The sequence below is a fragment of the Beta vulgaris genome, chromosome 8 (assembly GCF_026745355.1).
Source record: "Beta vulgaris subsp. vulgaris cultivar EL10 chromosome 8, EL10.2, whole genome shotgun sequence".
Classification (NCBI taxonomy): Eukaryota; Viridiplantae; Streptophyta; class Magnoliopsida; order Caryophyllales; family Amaranthaceae; genus Beta; species Beta vulgaris.
In genome coordinates this window covers 31,466,512-31,476,275 of record NC_079209.1, presented here as the reverse complement: position 1 = coordinate 31,476,275, position 9,764 = coordinate 31,466,512, and the positions used below count along the sequence as shown (strand labels likewise).

General features: G+C 33.6%; 2 long non-coding RNA genes across 2 annotated transcripts; one reads left to right on the top strand and one right to left on the bottom strand.

Moving 5' to 3' along the window:
* Nucleotides 1-424: 424 nt before the first annotated feature.
* On the bottom strand, nt 425-8,898 carry LOC104901291 (uncharacterized). The gene is made up of 4 exons (XR_007269043.2): nt 8,431-8,898; nt 8,247-8,363; nt 1,417-1,473; nt 425-702 (listed from the first exon to the last, which is right to left on the bottom strand). It is a non-coding gene; the product is annotated as an uncharacterized LOC104901291 (long non-coding RNA).
* LOC104901290 (uncharacterized) lies at nt 4,231-6,358 on the top strand. The gene is made up of 3 exons (XR_002040612.3): nt 4,231-4,569; nt 5,259-5,317; nt 6,037-6,358. It is a non-coding gene; the product is annotated as an uncharacterized LOC104901290 (long non-coding RNA).
* Nucleotides 8,899-9,764: the final 866 nt, after the last annotated feature.

The following is a 9,764-nucleotide window of genomic DNA, read 5'->3' as shown; positions in this document are numbered from 1 at the left end:
TGAAGTAGGCCTAAGGCAATGACTTCCAACCGTTGCATATGAAGGCGTTGCTATAGGTCTAATGCAACGACCTTTTGGACCTATTGCAACGGCTACCACAAAGCCGTTGCAATAGGTGTAAAGAGCCGTTGCGTTATCTATGAAGTCTATTGCAATGCCTCTATATCTATTGCAACGCCATTAGATGGCTATTGCAACGACCCTAATATTTAGATTATGTCCCATTTTCGCTTTTATAGCAACGCCTCCCTATATATTGCAACACTATCATATAGCTATTGTAACGCCTTTATGACATAATTTTTTTTTCATTTTTTGTGGGGATATTGCAACGATTATTACTATAACCTACCGAAAACCTATAATATTGCAGCCTTGGATATGTATTAGTAACGATGCAACAAATGCAAAAATACTATTAAAATGCCAAAAATAATTGTCATATTTGTATTATGGTTTCCAAAACTAATTAAATTAAGAGTATACATGACAAATCCTAATTAACGAAAATTAATGTACTTAATCAAACCCAACTAATAAATAATTATTTTAGTACCACAAATACTTCTAATAAGTACATATAGATCATTTTCCTTCTAACCACCAAGTAGCGCATCACTATAATATTGCTAGCTAAATATGGTGATAGTGTGTATAGTGAGACGTCTATGTTTGATCTTCTCCAGTTGGTTCATTATTCACCTAAAAATTCAAACATTGTAATAGTTAGTAAACGTACACCATCAACAACACAAAAAAAGAGACAAAATTGCAGTAATTTGCATTATTACTATAATAAGAATAATGTGGGATGGAGATGACAATATAAAAGAGACAAAATTACAGTACCTTGCATTATTAATCAGAATAACATGGAGACAGCTCTTTCATATCATAAGAAAATGAATGAACAAGGGATTTATCTGTGATTTGGAAACATATACGACTTTGATAGATGGACTTCTAAGGGAAGGTAAATTGCTTTTAGCTCTAGAACCCGATGGCACAAAACAGGCAAAACAATTAAATCCATCAGACAAGAATGCAAGGACAATAGTAATATATAAGAACTCGGTCCGTGGCAGTCGCAAGGTCAAACACAAAACAAATCCTCCGCCATATGTGTCACTTCCTCCACCTTCATCACCCTCTAAAAATAAAAAAAGTGAATAAAGACAAACCCAGAATTAAAAGAAGAAACCTCGAGAAATATGACATGATGAAAACTATATAACCACTTCAAACCTTTCTTGGACACCATCAGTCCATCACAATACCTCCTTACCATAGAATCTCTATGAGACTATGACTATCCTCCGCCAGAAAAGTTATACACTTACACTCCATAAAAAACACAATGCATTTCTCAAGGGACAAATAGTAGTTGAACTTTTTCAGTCTAAGGAAACAACTGACCTGAAATGAGCCTAAAAGGCGATCACGTGCCAAAACTTCAGCAGTCTTTACCCATATCTGATAAGAGAGAGATGTAATTCTCAGATCATACATAAGAACAAACAGATTAAGGGGTGACTTTTCTAATTCAACAATGATCTGCACTTACATTCAGTCAAATGTTTAAAATTATATCCTATTAAGAAGGTAAAAGAACAGTCAAGGAGCAATGAGTGAGCAAAATAATTAAGAAACATGATTGTGAGCAGTCCCATAGTGAAAACCTACACAGAAAATTGCATAATTGTGAATGAAATGTGTTGACTTATGTGTATTATTTTTAGTATATGTCTTTTGTTGTCATCTTCAAAAAGGGGGAAATTGTTGACCTTTGAGTTTTGAAGATGACCTAACCACAAAAGACATAGTATATTTTATTTATGTTGTTGCAAGGTTATTCATGCTCGAGCTAAGAGAATACTTGATTGAAGATTAAAGCAAGAATTAATCAAGATCGAAGTAAAGATGTTCGAGAAGATGAAGAATCAAGCATGGAATGAAGATTAGAATACATTAGGGTATTTATTAATCTTCTTGTTAAGGTTGAGTAAAAGCTTTATTAAGTTCGTGGTGAATTCTCAAAGGAACTTGGTTCTGTTCCCATGAAAGGAACAGACCTGGCACTATAGGAACAAGGCTAAGGAACAAGACTTAAAACTAGGGAACAAGACTTAAAACTAATTTAGGAACTTCTAAGTGACTAATATTGTGCGCCTAAGTAATTGGTGCCCAATATAGTTGTTAGAGTTTTTAGGGATATTTTGACTAAGATCCATTATTTAGGAAGTTAGTTTAAGTTTGTTAGGAAAAGATTTTAAATCGATTTTCTGATTTTAAAATAACTGATTTTTAATATTATCTTTTTAAAATATATATTTTATCTTTTATATTTTATTTAAAAGATTTAGTTTTCGAAAATTATTATTTCCGGTTTTCAAAATGTTTCGGATTTTTAAATTATAAAAACTGTTTTCCGGTTTTATAAAAGATTTTGAAAAAGAATTTTTCCTAAAAAGCTAAAGTATTTTATTTATTTATTTCCTAAAATCTAGATTACACGCCTAAGGTTTACTGCTACACGTTTTTGTAGTTAGTGGATTTAGTGGCTTAAGTTAATTATCCTCCAAGTATTTAATTAAATAAAAAAATTCTCCAAGTTTTGCAAAAACCACGTAATTGTTACTGCTTCTATGAATGAAGTAGTGGATTAGTGGATGCTTTACATGACATGGAATAATTAATTTAATTTAATTAATTAATTAAACATCATGGAGAACATGTGATAATGGTCTAAGTTAGTGGATTGTCTTAATTGTCTATAAATAGGTGCCTAATTCATTTGAGAAAATTGTGTCTGACTTAGTTAATTTGTCCAAGTTATCTAAAGTGTCAGTGCCTTTTCCTTAAGAGATTCATACTTACATTAATCGAGTTTATTACTCTTCCATTATTTATAAAGTGTATTTTTGAGAAAAAGGGTTTGAGTGAACTCTTGTAAGTGTGAGAAAGCTTTGAGTGAAGCAAGAGAGAAGAGAAAGAGAAAGAGAAAGGAACTTCGAGTGAAGTTTGAGAGAAAACGTCAGTTGTTGGGAACTGTCGTTGGGAACTTGAGTTGAGTGACTTAAGTTGAGAATCGAGAGAAAAGTAATAGGTTGTAATCAGAGTTGTTTTGGCCTATTATAGTGGAAAGTTGTTTAAAATCCCTTGTGGTCGAGGTTGTTTCTTCCTACTAGGCCTAGGAAGTTTTTCCTCGTAAAATCTCTCGTGTTCCCATTGTTTGTTCCCAAGTTTATTTTTAATTCCGCAAAAAGTAGAGCATATTCTCTCACTATAATTCACCCCCCCTCTTATAGTGCTCATATTATACAACAAAATGGCTTCTTTGAATTCGGGACAGGACTGCGGAATGAAATTGGTGAATACAATTGTTTCTTAAATGTGATAATCTAGGTTTGTAATGTTGTCTATTTTCATTTTTTTCACTTCTTCCTAATTTTTTCAAGTGGCTGTTCATCTCCACTTCTAGATCTATTCCCTGCTGCAAGTCTAACTAAATATAGCAGATTTTGCCTGCAGCTAAAATCATGCAGAACCTACTCCCTAGGACCCTAGTGCATGAAATCAAACTCTAAGACTCTCGATATGGACACAAACAACCCAAATCGACTCTACACAGCTGCTGCTGCCACATGCATTCTTAAAGCCATATCTCCTTGAAAGATTCTCCCTAGGCTCCCAAAGACTCTGACCATAAACATACATCAACGGTGATCAAAAACAGCCAAGGAGCTACCAGCACACTGCGGATAGGGAAGTCCACGTGCAGATGAGAGTAATTGTAATCCCCCTATTTTTAAAGAGCATTTTATTAATAGCTAAGTATGATCATTAGCGTGATTATATATTAATACTCCCCGAGTTTATAAAAAAATAATTTGAATTTGGTTATACACTTATTGAAAAGCTAATTATATTTGATTATTGAACTTTTGTTGTAATGGAATTAATTTGAGAAATATTGAGTTTATTTTCTTTAACGAGTACAAGTTATTATTGTTTTATATGAAGTTGTATTAGTATTCTTATCTTATTTCAAAATGTAAATAGTTGTACTTAGATATATATAAAAAGAGAGGGATTGAAAGGTAATTGGACCAAATAGTTAAATGGAGAAGATTTAATTATATTAAACTAGAAAAAAAAAGGGGAAAAAGAAAAATAGATGGGAAAAATTATGTGGAAGGAAGGAAAGGAGGTAGGGGTGAGTCATTTAAGTGGAAAAAGAAAAAAGAGAAAACAAAAAGAAAGAACAAAAGAGAAAAAAAGAAACGTGATATTGGTTTCTTCAGAAAAGGAGAAAGAGAAATGAAAGGAGGAAAGAGGGAAGAGGGAGATCGAAGGAGAGAGAAGAGAAAGTGGAGGATGGCAGACTCCGGCGAGCCATCCACGGCGTCGAAGTAGATGCACGTACGCACAATACAAGAAGGAAGAGAGAAAGAAGGCACACGAAGAGGAGGAAGTAAGAGCACGTTTTTGTTCGTTTTGGGGCGTTTAGTGCGCATTTTATGATCAAATTTACAAGCTTACTTCATGCTTAATCTTCCATAATAGTGGGTAAGTTAAGTTCTTAATTTAATTTTAGTTTTTTTCCAATTTAAAGAAGTTAGGGTTTGTGATTGAAATTGAATTGGGGTTTTTTTTTCTTTGAATGTTGTGAGTATGAATTGATTTAGTAAAATAGTTAATTTGGATTAGTAAAATGAGGACTAAACTTGTTAGTGTGAGTTGGGATGGCTTGAGGTTTGATTGAATGGAAGCTTAATGCGATGTAGAACAATAAAGTGTTGTAATTCGTAGAAATCACATGTCAGTTTCGTAATTCATGTTTTTCAATAGTTTCCGGGCGTTTTTCGCAAAAATACTATTTCACAAAAGTTGTTCACATCGAAATTCTACTCAAATTAGGCTCAAGAAACGCTTGATTCGGAGTCCGAATGAGGAAGTTATGCCAATTTTAAGTTTCTGCTGAAATTAATAAATTATATATTAGTTTCGAGTGTTTTAAGTTTGAATGTTTTCATGTGAATGTTTCCTAATGGATTTTGAGGTACCTATATATATTATGAAACTTAAGTATTGATTTTATATAAACTAAGAGAGATTTTTTTAGTATTGTTAGTATTAGTTAGTTATGTCATTTAAAGTAAGAGGCTCATATTTTATAAAACTAGAGTTAGTTAAAGCTCATTACTAGTTAGACAATTCTATTATTATTTATTGAATACATATATGTTATTATGTAGCTTTCGAGTTCACTAAAGAGTCGTTTTGGAGGTGGTTGTTTTGCTGTGATTCCTAAGAGGTAAGATTCCTTACCTCAATTGTTTAATGGTTATGAGAAAGGTCTACAAAAGATAAGATTTCAACTAAAACTTTCATATTTACGAGAAAAGATTATAAAGGTATGTATCTCTCTTGAGTTGATATTGGTTTGAATAGGAGGATGTTCCTCCTAATACAGATAGTTTGTTTTCAAAGCTTGAATTATAGAATAGTTACGGAAAAAGATTTATGGATAGTTTTATGTTTTTAAACTGGTTGGGATTGCCTTTATGGTGTCTCAAGGAATTGGAACCTTGTCGGGATCGTCTTGACATTACAAAATAGTTGGGGGTACGTTGATCAGTACCTCGGACTTAGATCTTCTATTGCGGTTTGGCCGTAAGTAGGGTGTGCACACTAGGGGTCTTTGTCTACAGGGAGGGCCTAGCTAGCCCAAAGGCAAGGAAAGTTCGTTCCATTCCCTAGGTTTATGATTTCTTCGTGAAAGAAAAAGGAGAGCAAGGATTTGTTTGGAAAGAGAAAAAAAGAAAGATTTCGAAAAAGGAAAAAGAAAGGATTTGTTTTAGAAAAGAAAGAAAGAAATGATTTTATAAAGTTTGTTAATTTTTTTATATGTTTTGAAAGAAAAAAATGATTTGTAGGATATGATTATTGTATCCTACCTGCATATATAATTGGCTTTACATTATGGAATGTTTCTCAGCCAGTTTGGCTGATATTACGTGTCGGTATATGCAGGTACATGAAGGTAGTATTATTGAAGAAGGTCCGATATATGTTATTCATATTGTTTGTATCGCGGCAAGGACGATCGGCTTTGTAATATTATAGTTAATAGTTAATTTTTAATTAAATTAAAAGATTTGAGTTTGTAAAGTTTAAACTTGTTTGGGTTATTGTTGGATTTTAAGGATACCGGATTACGAATCGGACGCGAGTCCTAAATTAAGTTTTAGGCGGTCCGTATTACAAATGGAACTCTGCCGAATTTTCTGTAGAATCTTAGTAACATATCTAGTTGTTTATAATATTTGAGGATCACTTAATATAGTTTATTAGAGGTTAGAGGTTTCAATATAGTCATTACCGTCTGAAAGTTTTAATAAGTCAAGGTTTTTGAGGCCCACACTCGTGGTGAGTGTGATGGTAATGGCCCGGATTAGGATTTCCGCTGTGTTTAGTTCCTAATTAGGTTGGTTGTAGATTCGGGTTGTTACAGTAATGGCTCCACAAGTATTTCTAGCTTAACTCACTGGAATGCAAAGAAAATATACTGTTTGCAAGCCAGCTCCACATCAGCAAATAATTGAAAGTAATTATAGGTTGGTGTTTTTGTTTAATTTTGTAAGCTCAAGTATCACAAATCACCATGTATTATCTAGTAGATATTGTCTAGAGCTATTTTTTGTGAACATCCAGGTCCGTGAGACATGTTTGGGGGTTTAGCAGCCTTAAAGTCCAAGGCAGATACGCAACCATATGAAACCTCTTATTGTTATAAATTTGTTGATGATGGTTTTTTTATTTGTTGCGGCTCATCTATTATCATATATATTTGCTTACATCTAGCAGTTTATAAAAGGTTGTTGTGCTTATGATCTGTATTATGCACTGCATATTTCTTACCAGCACCTCTGATAACTAAATGTTAGAAATAGTTATTTGGTTACCAGTAATCTTTGGGTGCAAGCACAACACTGTCAATGAATGTAAAAGCAAACAGTTATTTGGTTAGTTGGCCATCTTTTGTTCATAAGAGAATTTTCTGTTTAGAGTTTGCACTTTGTTCTGGTGTGTATAATTTGGCTTGACCAAGAAACTTGCTAAACTCTTAACAGGGTTACCCTCTCCACATATAAAGAATGTGCAATATTTTACTCCAGGCATGCCTCTGTGCCTATTCAACTATAGTGACAGGAAGCTTCATGGGATATACGAGGCAACATCTAAATGACCCTGAAATTTATGCAAGTACTTTCAAGCTTAATGACTGTAAAACAATATTTCTCTAACTGTAGAATCTGACAAGTTTATGCAAGTACTTTCAAGCTTAATGACCCTGAAATTTACCAGAGCTTAATCACACGTGTTACCCTGCAGTTAAATGAAGAGAGGTGTACTGGTTCTTAAAGGGTTAGATTCTAAACATTTGAAATAAGCCCCTAGCTATACTAACAGTAGTAACTCTCCTAATTCCTATCTACTGCAGCAAGTCATCCAATCAAAGAAATCGCAAAAATAATTAGGAAAACACAAAAAGAAGCAAGATGTAAAACCACCACATACACTTCCCGAATTCCAAGCTTATCATATTCTAATAGTAGTAACTCTCCTAATTCCTATCTACTGCAGAAAAAGTTAAGAGTTTGGACATATAAAACTAAAATAAAGCATTTGATACTCCCTTCCAATGCGTATTTTGACTAACCTTACTTCCTAGTAAAATATATAGAAGTAACTTTTATGCTAAAGAGAGCATATCAGTAATGTGTAAAACCCCATTGGACCAAATTCCCATGAGCTACATCTTGAACACAACTACACAGTACCCATACTTATTGCCCGCTACCTAAACGTACTACGAATCAAGCATGCTCAAGACAATCTCCACCATCATCACACTAAGAATCCGCATAATTTGTATCCATAAAACCAACATAAAAAATTCAGCTCTAAGTTTGAATAAACATACTCATTTTTTAGGACATATGATCTGTCACAAAGAGTTAAGAGGCAAAAAAAGATCAAAAATTTACGCCATACAAACAAGTGGAGTATCCAGTGGAAGTTAGTGTGTTAAATTAAACCCCCAAAATTGAATTTTTGTAAGCTTTCCCATGTAAAATTAACAAAATTATTCACGAGAGATACATGAATTTTCCCTCAAATTTGTGAAAGATCCAAACTTTTAATCTTAAAGCTTATATTAGAGTTAATAAAAAACTAACCTTCAAATTTTTCGAAAGGGATTCGAATTGCCTATCTCCTCTTTGCAAGCGCTCCTTTTCGCTCACTCTTTCTATCTATCCCTCGAATTGGGGGCAGTAAATTGATGAATTGCGAAACTGCAAGAGTCGTATAATTAACGAAAATTTTAGAAGGAATTGAAATGAGAGGTAAAGAGGAGATTACCTAGATTAGACACACAACAAAACATAGTTCAAGTTGCGAGAGTCATCGTCGAAGCTTCATACTTGCATTAATGGATGAAAAGAATGATATCCTTACATTTTGCAGGAGATGAGCTTGCATAGATAGAGATACATGTTTGAGATCTGAGATGGAATTACCGGAATTTCATACTCTTTCTCTCCCTATTTCTCCCCCTCTCCCCTTTTCTTTTTCTTATTGAAACTTTCTTTCTCTCTCCTAACCTAAGAGAAATTAATACTGGGCTTTTGGTGTACGAGGGGATGTATTTGAAATTTTCGAGAAATTTGAGGCGGGACATGAGACATGACTATCGTTGCAATTTCTCTGCCAAGTACCAATTGCAACACGACGACACCTAATGCAACGCTTAGCTCATGACTACCGTTGCAATTTCTCTGCCAAGTACCAATTGCAACACGACGACACCTAATCCAACGCTTAGCTTAAAACCGTTGCAATAACTATACTTCTAGCGTGATATTATCAACAGTCGTTGAACTAGCCCCTCTTATTACAACAATATTAAAGGTATCGTTGCACTAGCCCATTTTAAAGGGTTGCATTTGATAAAAAATGTAGTAGTGTTATGTTATATCTGCCTTCTTGATAGCTGTTTAAAAAAGAATCATATCGGCAAGTAATAGAATCATATTGGAGGTTAAGGGAATGATATGAATTCTGTGACAACCCCAGAATTTCAAAGCAGAAAAGAAAGAAATAATAATTATAGAAGTATAGGACGATGGCGGAAACATCGTCTTCTGGGAATGTCACTACTAGAAGAAATGCGTTTAACTATCTAAGTGATAAAACCAACATAAGTAAATTAGTATAAATAAATTAAATTGATAACCAAAAGAATAAACTAACTCTTAAATTAATATAAGAGTCTAGGCCTAAAACATCTAACATTTTAATGCTCACACTTCAACCCGAGCCCAAAACCAAACAAGATTGTCATCAACATAACCTGCAAAAATATACAACAAATATCCACAATCAGTGGGGAGTAACTAACAGCTCTCCCAGCTCAATTAGGATCCACATAAGAGTTGTCAAGCATTAATAAATAAGTCTCAATCAACATAAAATAATATCAACTGAAACAATTAACAACAAATTGACAGTTGACAGTTTAACATGCTTAAATAAGGTAAATCATGAATAGTAAACGTAATATAAGCATACAAGATCAATAATATGAGCCTCCATAATAATATAATAAAATAATACAATTAACTTTTGAGAAAGAGCAGAACGCCAGTGTATCGCAACCCACTTCCTAAGGTTTGTCAGATCGAAATCTCCAGACA